Source organism: Arachis ipaensis, chromosome B08 (assembly GCF_000816755.2).
Source record: "Arachis ipaensis cultivar K30076 chromosome B08, Araip1.1, whole genome shotgun sequence".
Lineage (NCBI taxonomy): Eukaryota > Viridiplantae > Streptophyta > Magnoliopsida > Fabales > Fabaceae > Arachis > Arachis ipaensis.
The window spans coordinates 48911952-48924688 of NC_029792.2; the positions used below are offsets into that span (position 1 = coordinate 48911952).

The 12737-nt window shown below is 37.2% G+C and overlaps 1 pseudogene; it reads left to right on the forward strand.

The window, feature by feature from the left end:
- Positions 559-1902, forward strand: LOC107611026 (annotated as a pseudogene).

Genomic DNA, 12737 nt, shown 5'->3' on the forward strand with positions numbered 1-12737 from the left:
CCCCCAATTTAAATCTTAAATGACCACACTACAAATAAATTAAGCCCAATTATTAAAAGTCCAAACCCATTTTATCTTTTTATGATTTTGACTATTAGTTAACCTAATTAAATTTAGTCTTCTTTTGTTTTCAAATTCCAGCCATCACTCATTTATTCTCTTAAACCCTTTTCTTAGTTTCATATTTTCAACCTTCTTTTTCGATTCCTTGTCTAGTGGTCATCTTCTCTTCATCGAAAGGTAAATTTTAAATTCTCTATTTTGTTTTATATAGCTCTCTATGACTCTATGTATTTTTCAATTTCATTGTTTCTCTTTTGATATTTTCAATTTCAAATTTTAATTCAAACAATTATAGTTTAGGTATTAATCTATTTTTTATTCTCTTCATGAATTTATATATTTTATTTTATTCTCAATTTAGTGATCCTTATTATTTATTTGTTTATCTTTCGTTCTATTCTATTATATATAATTATATTACATATAAATTTTTAAAGTGAATTGATCAATTTACTAATTTAGAATATATATATATTTTTATTTTTAGAAATAGTAATGAAAAATTATTTCAAAAGAAAGCTACCACTAGAATTTGAAGTCACTCCACTAGTCTCTTCTACTAAAAAGAAGTTCTTAGAATTCAATGTGAAAAGTCTGGTAGCTGATCCTGGACAACGACCCAAAATTTCAAATTATGATCCAAATGACATAGATGAATTTAGACGAGCTTATTTGCAAAAAGGTCCTTGTCAACTAAGAGAACATGATTTTCCACAAATACATTTTGGAACTTCTCTCCGTAGATTTAATGCTGATTGGTTTGATGAATTTGACAATTGGTTGGAATATAGTATTTCAAAAGATGCTGTCTTTTGAATCTGTTGCTATCTTATGAAATCTGATGGTGCGAGTGGTGATGCTTTTGTAAAAGAGGGCTTTTCAAATTGGAAAAAGAATGAGCGATTACAAACACATGTTGAAAATCATGATAATGCTCATAATCAAGCTCGAAGAAAATGCGAAGCACTCATGAAGCAAAAGCAACATATTGAAGTTGTTTTTCAAAAGCATTCAGACCAAACTAAAAGAGATTACTAAACTCACTTAACAGCAACAATTGAGTGCATTAGGTTTTTATTGCGACATGGATTGGCCTTTCGTGGTGATGATGAATCATACAATTCAAACAATCAAGGTAATTTTTTGGAACTTCTTGACTTTCTTGCTCAACATAATACAGAGATTGATCGTGTTTTCAAAAATGCTCGTGGAAACCTTAAGCTAGTAGCACCTAAAATTCAAAAAGATATTGTTAGAGCTGCTGCAAGTGAGACTACTAAAGTTATTATTGATGATCTTGGAGATGATTTATTTGCTGTTTTAGTTGATGAAGCTCGAGACATTTCTGTTAAAGAGCAAATGGCTGTTTGTTTGCGGTATGTGAACAAAGAAGGGATTGTAATGGAGCAATTTCTTGGCCTTGTCCATGTTTCTAGCATAAATGCATTGTCATTAAAAGTAGCTTTGGAATCTTTATTAGCAAAGAATAAGTTAAGTTTAGCATGAATACGTGGACAAGGTTACGATGGAGCTACTAGTATGCAGGGAGAATTTAATGGCTTAAAAAGTTTGATCTTGAAAGAAAATGCTTCTGCTTTTTATGTTCATTGTTTTGCTCACCAACTTTAATTAGCACTTGTGGTTGTTGCAAAGAAACAGGTTAAAATTGCACTACTTTTTAATTTTCTTGCTATTTTGTGCAATATTGTTGGAGCTTCTTGTAAATGTAAAGACATGCTTCGTGAAAGTCAAATGCAAAAGACAGTTGTTGCATTACAAAATAGAGATGTTTCTAGTGGGCGTGGCTTAAATCAAGAAACAACATTGAAAAGGCAGTGATACTCGATGGGGCTCACATTATGATACAATACTTAGCTTGATTTCTATTTTTTCTTCCATGGTAGAAGTTCTTGAATTCATTGAGGAAGATGGAAATAATCCTGAACAAAGAGTTGAAGCATGTCAATTATTGAATCATTTCAATCTTTTAAATTTGTATTCAATTTACATTTGATGAAAAGTATATTAGGAGTTACTAATGAGTTTTATCAAGATCTACAAAGAAGTGATCAAGACATTATAAATGCTATGACATTGGTTAAAGTGTCCAAGCAACGATTGCAAAGTATAAGAGACGATGGGTGGTCCTCTTTGCTCAATGAAGTTTCACTATTTTATGATAGTCACAATATTCTTGTTCCAAATATGAATGACATATTTGTAACATAAGGAAGATCAAGGTGCAAAATCTAAAAGGTCTCAAACTTGCATCATTTTCAAGTTAAATTATTTTATCAAGTGATTGATAGACAACTTCAAGAGGTTAACAATCATTTTACAGAGGTAAATACCGAGCTACTTCTTTGTATAGCTTGTTTGAATCCAAGTGACTCATTTTTTGAATTTGATAAGGAGAAGTTGCTTCGTTTAGCTTAATTTTATCCACATGAATTCTCTTCTACTCAACTTTTGGCACTTGATAGTCAACTTGAGAATTTTATATTGGATATGTGTCTTGATGATCAATTCTCAAATATAAATGGAATCAGTGGATCATCTCAAAAGTTAGTTGAGACAAAAAAGCATATTGTTTATCCATTGGTATTTCTTCTGTTGAAATTAGCTTCGATTCTACCTATGGCAACGACATTAGTTGAGAGAACATTTTCTGCTATGAATATCATCAAAAGTCGACTTCATAATCGAATGGAAGATGAGTGGTTGAATCATTGTTTAGTTGCATATATAGAAAGAGAGATATTCAATCAAGTTGATAATGAAACAATTATTTAATATTTTCAAAATATGAAAACAAGAAAAGAAGTACCTTCAAGATTTGAAGCGAAAAAAGTTAACGGCTAATGTAATTTTTGATTTTTTTTTGTATTCAAATAATTAATGTGCACTTTCATACTTTTAAATTTAAATTAATATATATTTTGATAGTCATGTGTATTATTTTTGCCCCTGTTAACATAAATTTTCTGAATCCGTCACAGGATGAATCCTTTTTTATAAGTATTACATTCTTCGAAAAAATACCCATCAAACTTCGTCTTCGATGTCTTCGACTTTATATATTTTCCACCTAATAATATGTAATCCAATGAAAATAATTTTATAAGGTTTTCTAGGGCAGAAACTTGAAGTGGGCAAAAAAAGCTACATTAATAATTAATTTTGACAGATATAATAATTATAAAAAATAAAAGATATACATAACTTCAACTTGTTTTGTTTGACTGAAACAATTTTCCATTAAACAAAATGGGAAAAGATATTAAAGAAGTGGTAGTACGTAGGAACATGGTGCACGAAATCACAATCATACTGTTGCAATTCTGCACAACTAATCAGCAAGTGTATTGGGTCGTCCAAGTAATACCTTACGTGAGTAAGGGTCAATCCCACGGAGATTGTCGGCTTGAAGCAAGCTATGGTTATCGTGTAACTCTTAGTCAGGATATCAATAATCCTCGGATTTAATTGTAAAAAGTAAAAGAACATGAAATAAATACTTGTTATGCAGTAATGAAGAATAGGTTGAGGTTTTGGAGATGTTTTGTCTTCTGAATCTCTGCTTTCCTACTGTCTTCTTCTTCATGCACGCAAGGCCCCTTCCATGGCAAGCTTTATGTGGGGCATCATCGTTGTCAATGGCTACTTCCCGTCCTCTCAGTGAAAATGTTCCAAATGCACTGTCACCGCACGGCTAATCATCTGTCGGTTCTCGATCATGTCGGAACAGGATCCATTGATCCTTTTGCGTCTGTCAGTACGCCCAACACTTATGAGTTTGAAATTCGTCACAGTCATCCCTTCCCAGATCCTACTCAGAATACCACAGACAAGGTTTAGACGTTCCGGATCTCAGGAATGGCCGCCAATAATTCTAGCCTATATCATGAATGTTCCAATCTTAGATTAGAAACCCAAGAGATACACATTCAAGCTTGATTGCATGTAGAACGGAGGTGCTTGTCAGGCACGCGTTCATAGGTGAGAATGATGATGATTGTGGTTGAAGTGCGAATGAATATCTTAGAATAGAAGCAAGCGTGATAGAATGGAAAACAATAGTAATTGCATTAATTCATGAAGAACAGCAGAGCTCCTCACCCCCAACAATGGGGTTTAGAGACTCATGCCGTAGAAGACACAATATAAAACGTGTAAAATGTCATGAGGTACAAGATGAATCACTAAAAGTAGTTTTTATAGTAAACTAGTGACCTAGGGTTACAGAAAATGAGTAAGCTAGGGTGTTTAGTGTAAAAATCTACTTCCGGGGCCCACTTGGTGTGTTCTTGAGCTGAGCATTGAAGCTTTCATGTGTAGAGACTTTTCTTGGAGTTAAACGCCAGCTTTTGTGCCATTTTGGGCGTTTAACTCCAGTTTTTATGCCAGTTCTGGCGTTAAACGCCAGAAAGTTGACTTGGAACGCCAGTTTGGGCCATCAAATCTTGGGCAAACTATGGACTATTATATATTGATGGAAAGCCTAGGATGTCTACTTTAAAACGCAATTGAGAGCGTGCCAATTGGGCCTCTGTAGCTCCAGAAAATCCACTTCGAGTGTAGGGAGGTCAGAATCTAACAGCATCTGTAGTCCTTTTTCAGCCTCTGAATCAGATTTTTGCTCAGGTCCCTCAATTTTAGCCAGAAAATACCTAAAATCATAGAAAAATACACAAACTCATAGTAAAGTCCAGAAAAATGAATTTTAAATAAAAACTAATAGAAATATAATAAAAACTAACTAAAATATACTAAAAACAGTGCCAAAAAGCGTATAAATTATCCGCTCATCACAACACCAAACTTAAATTGTTGCTTGTCCCCAAGCAACTGAAAATCAAAAAGGATAAAAAGAAGAGAATATACAATGAATTCCAAAAACATCTATGAAGATCAGTATTAATTAGATGAGTGGGACTTTTAGCTTTTTGCCTCTGAACAGTTTTGGCATCTCACTTTATCCATTGAAGTTCAGAATGATTGGCTTCTATAGGAACTCAGAATCCAGATAGTGTTATTGATTCTCCTAGTTAAGTATGTTGATTCTTGAACACAGCTACTTTATGAGTCTTGGCCGTGACCCTAAGCATTTTGTTTTCCAGTATTACCACCGGATAAATAAATGCCACAGACACATAACTGGGTGAACCTTTTCAGATTGTGACTCAGCTTTGCTAGAGTCTCCAATTAGAGGTGTCCAGAGCTCTTAAGCACACTCTTTTTGCTTTGGACCATGACTTTAACCGCTCAGTCTCAAGTTTTCACTTGACACCTTCACGCCACAAGCACATGGTTAGGGACAGCTTGGTTTAGCCGCTTAGGCCAGGATTTCATTCCTGAGGGCCCTCCTATCCACTGATGCTCAAAGCCTTGGATCCTTTTTATTACCCTTGCCTTTTGGTTTAAAGGGCTATTGGCTTCTTCTGCTTGCTTTTTCTTTCTTTTTCTCTTTTTTTTTTCGCATATCATCCTCTTTTTTTTTCTATTCACTGCTTTTTCTTGCTTCAAGAATCAATTTTTTTATTTTTCAGATTATCAATAACATTTCTCCTTTTTCATCATTCTTTCAAGAGCCAACAATTTTAACATTCATAAACAACAAATTCAAACATATGCATTGTTCAAGCATTCATTCAGAAAACAAGAGTATTGCCACCACATCAAAATAGTTAAACTGTTTTAAAATTTGAAATTCATGTACTTCTTTTTCTTTTTCAATTAAAAACACTTTTTAATTAAGAAAGGTGATGGATTCATAGGACATTCATAGCTTTAAGACATAAAATTTAAATTTTATTAATCATGGAATGACAATAAGACTCAAAAATAAATATAAGAGCACTCTAATAATAATAGAAGATGGAAAATTAAAAAAAAAACAGAAAAATAAATGACTCTTAAAATAGACTCTTAATAATAAAGGTTATCACAGAATTAGGACTCAACAACCTTGATTTTAAGAAGTGGATGCTCCCTCAATCTGTGGGGTGCTTGGTCCTTCAAGGGAGAGCTTCTGGCGCTTCAGCTCCTGTAGCTCACGCCCCTGCTTCTCCTGTTCCTTCAGCAGTTTGCAGAGCATGCAGTTTTGATTCTGTTGTTCTTCCTTAAGTTGTTCCATAGCTTCTTGCAGCTTGGTAACAGATGCTTCTAGGTAGGCCCAGTAGTCAATTTCAGGAATTTCTGGGAAGAACTCCTGCGCCCTCCTTTTTATGGAGTTGTCTTGCACTTGTCCTTCCATTGACTTCTTGGTGAATGGGTGTTCGATTGGGATGAATTCATTTACTTCCATCCTCACCCCAGCATCTTTACATAGCAGAAAAATTAAGCTTGGATAGGCCAGTTTGGCTTCAGTGGAGTTCTTGTTTGCAATTGTGTAAATCTCACAAGAAATCAGATGATGAATCTCCACTTCTTTTCCAAGCATAATACAATGAATCATCACTGCTCTTTTGACAGTGACCTCAGAGCGGTTGCTAGTGGGCAATATAGAACACCCAATGAAGTCCAACCAGCCTCTTGCAACTTGTTTGAGATCTCCCCTCTTGAGTTGGTTTGGGACACCTTTTGAAATGGTTATCCACTTAGTTCCAGGGAGGCATATGTCCTCTAGAACTTGATCCAACCCCTTATCTACTCTCACCATTCTCCTATTAAAGGATTCTGGATCATCTTGTAGTTGAGGCAATTTGAAGTCCTCTCTTATTTTGTCCAGATGGAAGTAAATAAGCCTCCCTCTGACCATGGTTCGGTAGGTATGAAAGGCGGTTCCAGTTATTCTCTGCTTATCTGTTAGCCACAGATTTGAGTAGAATTCCTGAACCATGTTTCTTCCAACCTTTGTTTCAGGATTAGCTAGAATTTTCCATCCTCTATTTCGAATTTTCTCTTAGATCTCCAGATATTCATCTTCTTTCAGATTGAATTTAACTTTTGGGATCACTGACCTCAGCCCCATTATTTTGTGGTAATGGTCTGCATGTTCTTTGGTTAGGAACCTCTCTTGATTTCAAAGACTCTTTCGAGTACTCTCTTTCTTGCCTCTTGATTTGGTTTGCTTTCTCTTAGGTGCCATGATCTTGATGAGTCTTAGCTCAGTGATCACGGAAAAACACACCAAACTTAGAGGTTTGCTTGCCCTCAAGCAAAAGAAAGAAAAGGGGAGAGAGAGGAGAAGAGGCAAATTCAAATGGTGGAGATGAGGGGTTGGCCGAATGTTTATTTATAAAAGGAGGGGAGGGATTTCGAAAATTTTGAAAGAGATATGCCATAGAGATATGATTGATGGAAGAAAATAAAATCATGATATGAAAAAGATGAGATTTTCAATTGAAAAAGATATAAAGAGGTTAAATCTGATAATTTGGTTATGCATCTAAGATATAAGAGATGATGTGATGGGTTTGAAAATATTTGAAAAGAAATTGAAAAGATACTTGAGTTTTTGAAGAAGATTTGGGAAGGATTTGAATGAAAATTGAAAAGAGATTTAGAGAATTGTTGAATTTTTGAAAATTGAGGGTGAATAATGAAAGTTTGGAACATGTTTGTGCAGAAAATTATGAGTTAAAACATGAAGATTTAAAAAAAATTGGAATTTGGAAACAAAATCTCCTCCCCCTGCCTTTCTGGCATTAAACGCCCAAAATGGTATCCATTCTGGCATTTAACGCCCAATTGTTGGCCATTATGGGCGTTTAACGCCCAGCTAGGTACCCTGGCTGGCGTTAAACGCCCAGAATGGTACCCATTCTAGCGTTTAATGCCCAAAATGGTACCTTTACTGGCGTTAAATGCCCAGAATGGTACCCATTCTGGCGTTTAACGCCCAAAATGCCCTTTACTGGCGTTTTCTTGTCAGCAAGCTCCTTTTCTCTGCTTTTTGCACTGAATCCTTCTGTAACTCTGTGAATTCCTTCAATTTTGATGATTAACCTTTGAAGAAAATATATATCAAAATTCTACAAGTATTAATTAAAACAAATAACCTGCTAATGGCTGGGTTGCCTCCCAGCAAGCGCTTCTTTATTGTCTTTAGCTGGACCTTTTACTGAGCTTCATTCAAGCCTTAGTTTTGAGCATTCTTGCTCAAAATTGCTTTCAAGATAATGTTTAATTCTTTGTCCATTAACAATGAACTTTTTGTCATAATCAATATCTTGAAGCTCAACATATCCATATTGTGACACTCCTGTAATCACATATGGTCCCCTCCACCGGGATTTTAATTTTCGGGGGAATAATCTGAGCCTAGAGTTGAATAGCAGAACTTTTTGTCCTGGCTCAAAGACTCTGGATGACAATTTCTTGTCACGCCACTTTTTTGCTTTTTCCTTATAAATTTTTGCATTTTCAAAAGCATTGAGTCTGAACTCCTCTAGCTCATTTAGCTGGAGCAATCTTTTCTCACCAGCTAACTTAGCATCCAGGTTTAGGAATCTGGTTGCCCAGTAGGCTTTATGTTCCAGTTCCACGGGCAGATGACAGGCCTTGCCATACACAAGCTGGTATGGAGAGGTTCCTATAGGAGTCTTGAATGTTGTTCTGTATGCCCACAGAGCATCATCCAAGCTCTTTGCCCAATCTTTTCTACGGGCAATTGCAGTCCGTTCCAGGATTCTTTTTAGCTCTCTATTAAAGACTTCAGCCTGTCCATTTGTCTGTGGATGATACGGAGTTGCTACTTTGTGGCTAATTCCATATCGAATCATGGCAGAGTAAAGCTGTTTATTGCAGAAATGGGTGCCCCAATCACTGATTAGTACTCTGGGAACACCAAATCTGCTGAAAATATATTTCTGGAGGAACTTCAGCACAGTCTTGGTATCATTAGTGGGTGTGGCAATTGCCTCCACCCATTTAGATACGTAGTCTACTGCCACCAGAATGTAAGTGTTTGAGTATGATGGTGGGAAAGGACCCATGAAGTCAATACCCCATACATCAAACAACTCAATCTCTAAGATCCCTTGTTGAGGCATGGCGTAACCATGAGATAAGTTGCCAGCTCTTTGGCAACTGTCACAGTTACGCCCAAACTCTCGGGCATCTCTATAGAGAGTAGGTCAGTAGAAGCCACATTGGAGGACTTTAGTGGCTGTGCGCTCACTTCCGAAGTGTCCTCCATACTGTGATCCATGGCAATGCCACAGGATCTTCTGTGCCTCCTCTCTAGGGATGCATCTGCAGATCATTCCGTCTGCACATCTCTTAAAGAGATATGGTTCATCCCACAAGTAGTACTTTGCATCAGAAATTAGTTTTTTTCTTTTGTACCCTGCTGTACTCCTGGGGTATGAACCTCACAGCTTTATAATTTGCAATGTCTGCAAACCATGGTGCTTCCTGAATGGCAAAGAGTTGCTCATCTGGAAAGGTCTCAGAGATCTCAGTAGAAGGGAGGGACGCCCCAGCTACTGGTTCTATCCGGGACAGGTGATCATCTACCTGGTTCTCCGTCCCTTTTCTGTCTCTTATTTCTATATCAAACTCTTGCAGAAGCAACACCCATCTTATGAGCCTGGGTTTTGAATCCTGCTTTGTGAGTGAATACTTAAGAGCATCATGGTCAGTGTACACAATCACTTTTGATCCTACTAAATAGGATCTAAACTTGTCAATGGCATAAACCACTGCAAGCAGCTCTTTTTCTGTGGTTGTGTAATCTTTCTGTGCGTCATTTAGAACACGACTGGCATAGTAAATGACGTGCAGAAGCTTGTTATGCCTTTGTCCCAACACTACACCAATGGCATGGTCACTGGCATCACACATTAATTCGAATGGTAATGTCTAGTCAGGTGCAGAGATGACTGGTGCTGTGACCAACTTGGCTTTCAGGGTTTCAAACGCCTACAGACACTCTGTGTCAAACACAAATGGCGTATCAGCAGCTAGTAGGTTACTCAGAGGTTTTGCAATTTTTGAAAAATCCTCTATGAACCTCCTATAGAATCCTGCATGCCCCAAAAAGCTTCTGATTGCCTTAACATTAGCAGGTGGTGGTAATTTTTCAATTACCTCTACCTTGGCTTGATCCACCTCTATTCCCTTGCTTGAAATTTTGTGCCTAAGGACAATTCTTTCAGTCACCATAAAGTGACATTTTTCCCAGTTTAAGACCAGGTTAGTCTCTTGGCACCTTTTCAGGACAAGTGCTAGATGATCAAGACAGGAGCTAGAGTCTCCAAATACTGAGAAGTCATCCATGAAGACTTCTAGGAACTTCTCTACCATATCAGAAAAGATAGAGAGCATGCACTCTGAAAGGTTGCAGGTGTATTGCACATACCAAAAGGCATTCTTCTGTAAGCAAATACTCCAGATGGACATGTGAATGTTGTTTTTTCTTGGTCTTGAGGATCCACTACAATTTGGTTGTAGCCTGAATAGCCATCCAAAAAGCAGTAGTATTCATGGCCTGCTAGTCTCTCTAGCATTTGGTTTATGAATGGTAAAGGAAAATGATCCTTTCTGGTGGCTGTATTGAGCCTTCTGTAGTCAATACACATGCGCCACCCTGTAACTGTTCTTGTGGGAACTAGTTCATTCTTTTCATTATGAACCACTGTCATGCCTCTCTTCTTGGGGACAACTTAGACAGGGCTCACCCAGGGGCTATCAGAAATAGGATAAATAATCCCAACCTCTAGTAACTTAGTGACCTCTTTCTGCACCACCTCCTTCATGGCTGGATTTGGCCGCCTCTGTGGTTGAACCACTGGCTTAGCATTATCCTCTAATAGAATCTTGTGCATGCATCTTGCTGGGCTAATACCCTTAAGATCACTTATGGACCACCCAAGAGTTGTCTTGTGTGTCCTTAGCACTTGAATTAGTGCTTTCTCTTCCTGTGGATTTAAAGCAGAGCTTATGATCACTAGAAAAGTGTCACCCTCTCCCAGAAATACATATTTCAGAGATGGTGGTAGTGATTTGAGCTCAGGTTCAGGAGGTTTTTCCTCTTCCTGAGGGATTTTTAGAGGTTCTTTTATTTCCTCTGGTTCCTCCAGATCAGGCTGAACATCCTTAAAGATGTCCTCTAGCTCTGATTCAAGACTCTCAGTCATATTGATCTCTTCCACCAAAGAGTTAATAATATCAGCGCTCATGCAGTCAATTGATGTGTCTGGATGCTGCATAGCTTTGACAGCATTTAACTTGAACTCATCCTCATTGACTCACAAACGGGATCTTTATTTCAAGAGTCCTGAGATAGTCTGCAAAGCGAGCAAATTGTTTATCCTATTCCGCTTGGCGGAGTTTCTGAGGATAAGGCATCTTGGCTTTATATTCTTCAACCTTAGTTGCTGCAGGTTTATTCCCTACAGAAGTGGTTGGAGAAGCCTTCTTAGAAGGGTTACTATCAGCACTTGCAGGTGTCTGATCCCTCATTGGCATTTGAACGCCAGAACTGGGTAAGAAATGGGCGTTTAACGCCAGCTTCCCACCCTTTTTTGGCGTTTGAATGCCAGAACTGGGCAAGGAATGGGCGTTTAATGCTAATTTTTCTCCATTTTCTGGTGTTTGAACGCTAGAATTATTCCTCTCTGGGCTGTTGCTGTCCTCAAAAGGATTTTGGGCAATGATTTGGTCATCCTCTGTCAGTTGTTCCTTTCTTGGCTTTTTACTATTTTGAGCTGAATTATTCAATGTCTTTCCGCTCCTTAGTTGAACAGCTTGGCATTCTTCTATTATCTGTTTAGATAGCTGCTATCTTGTCTGATTTAATTGTGCTTCTATATTCTTGTTAGCATTTTTAGTGTCTTGGAGCATCTCCTTGAATTCTGCTAATTGTTTTGTCATTAGAAGTAATTGCTGATTTAGTTCAACAATCTGTTCTTGGTGATTATGATCAGTAGTTGCTGCCATAGCCTCTTCTTTTATGGAGGACTCACTGTTTGAGTACAGATGTTGATTTCTAGCAACTGTATCTATGAGTTCTTGAGCCTCTTCAATTATTTTTCTCATGTGTATAGATCCACCAGCCGAGTGATCTAGAGACATTTGAGCTCTTTCTGTAAGCCCATAGTAGAAGATGTCTAACTGTACCCACTCTGAAAATATTTCAGAGGGGCATTTTCTTAGCATCCCTCTGTACCTCTCCCAGGCATTATAAAGGGATTCATGATCCTCTTGTTTAAAGTCTTGGATGTCCAGCCTTAGCTGTGTCATCCTTTTTGGAGGATAAAATTGATTCAGGAATTTGTTTGATAACTGTCTCTATGTTTTTATGCTTGCTGTGGGTTGGTTATTTAACCACCTCTTAGCTTGATCTTTTACAGCAAATGAAAATAGTAATAATCTGTAGACATCCTGATCCACTTCTTTATCACGTACTGTGTCAGCAATTTGTAAGAACTGTGCCAGAAACTCAGTAGATTCTTCCTGTGGAAGACCGGAATACTGGAAATTTTGCTGCACCATGATAATGAGCTGAGAGTTTAGCTCAAAACTGCTTGCTTTAATGGGAGGTATACAGATGCTACTCCCATATGCAGCTGTAATGGGGTTAGCATATGACCCCAGAGTCCTTCTGGACTGTTCATTTCCACTTATGTCCATGATGGAGAAAAGGAAATTGATATGAATTGCAAATAAATTATATTTTTAAATATTTTTTTAATTAAAAGTAACCGAAAATAAAACAAAATAAATGG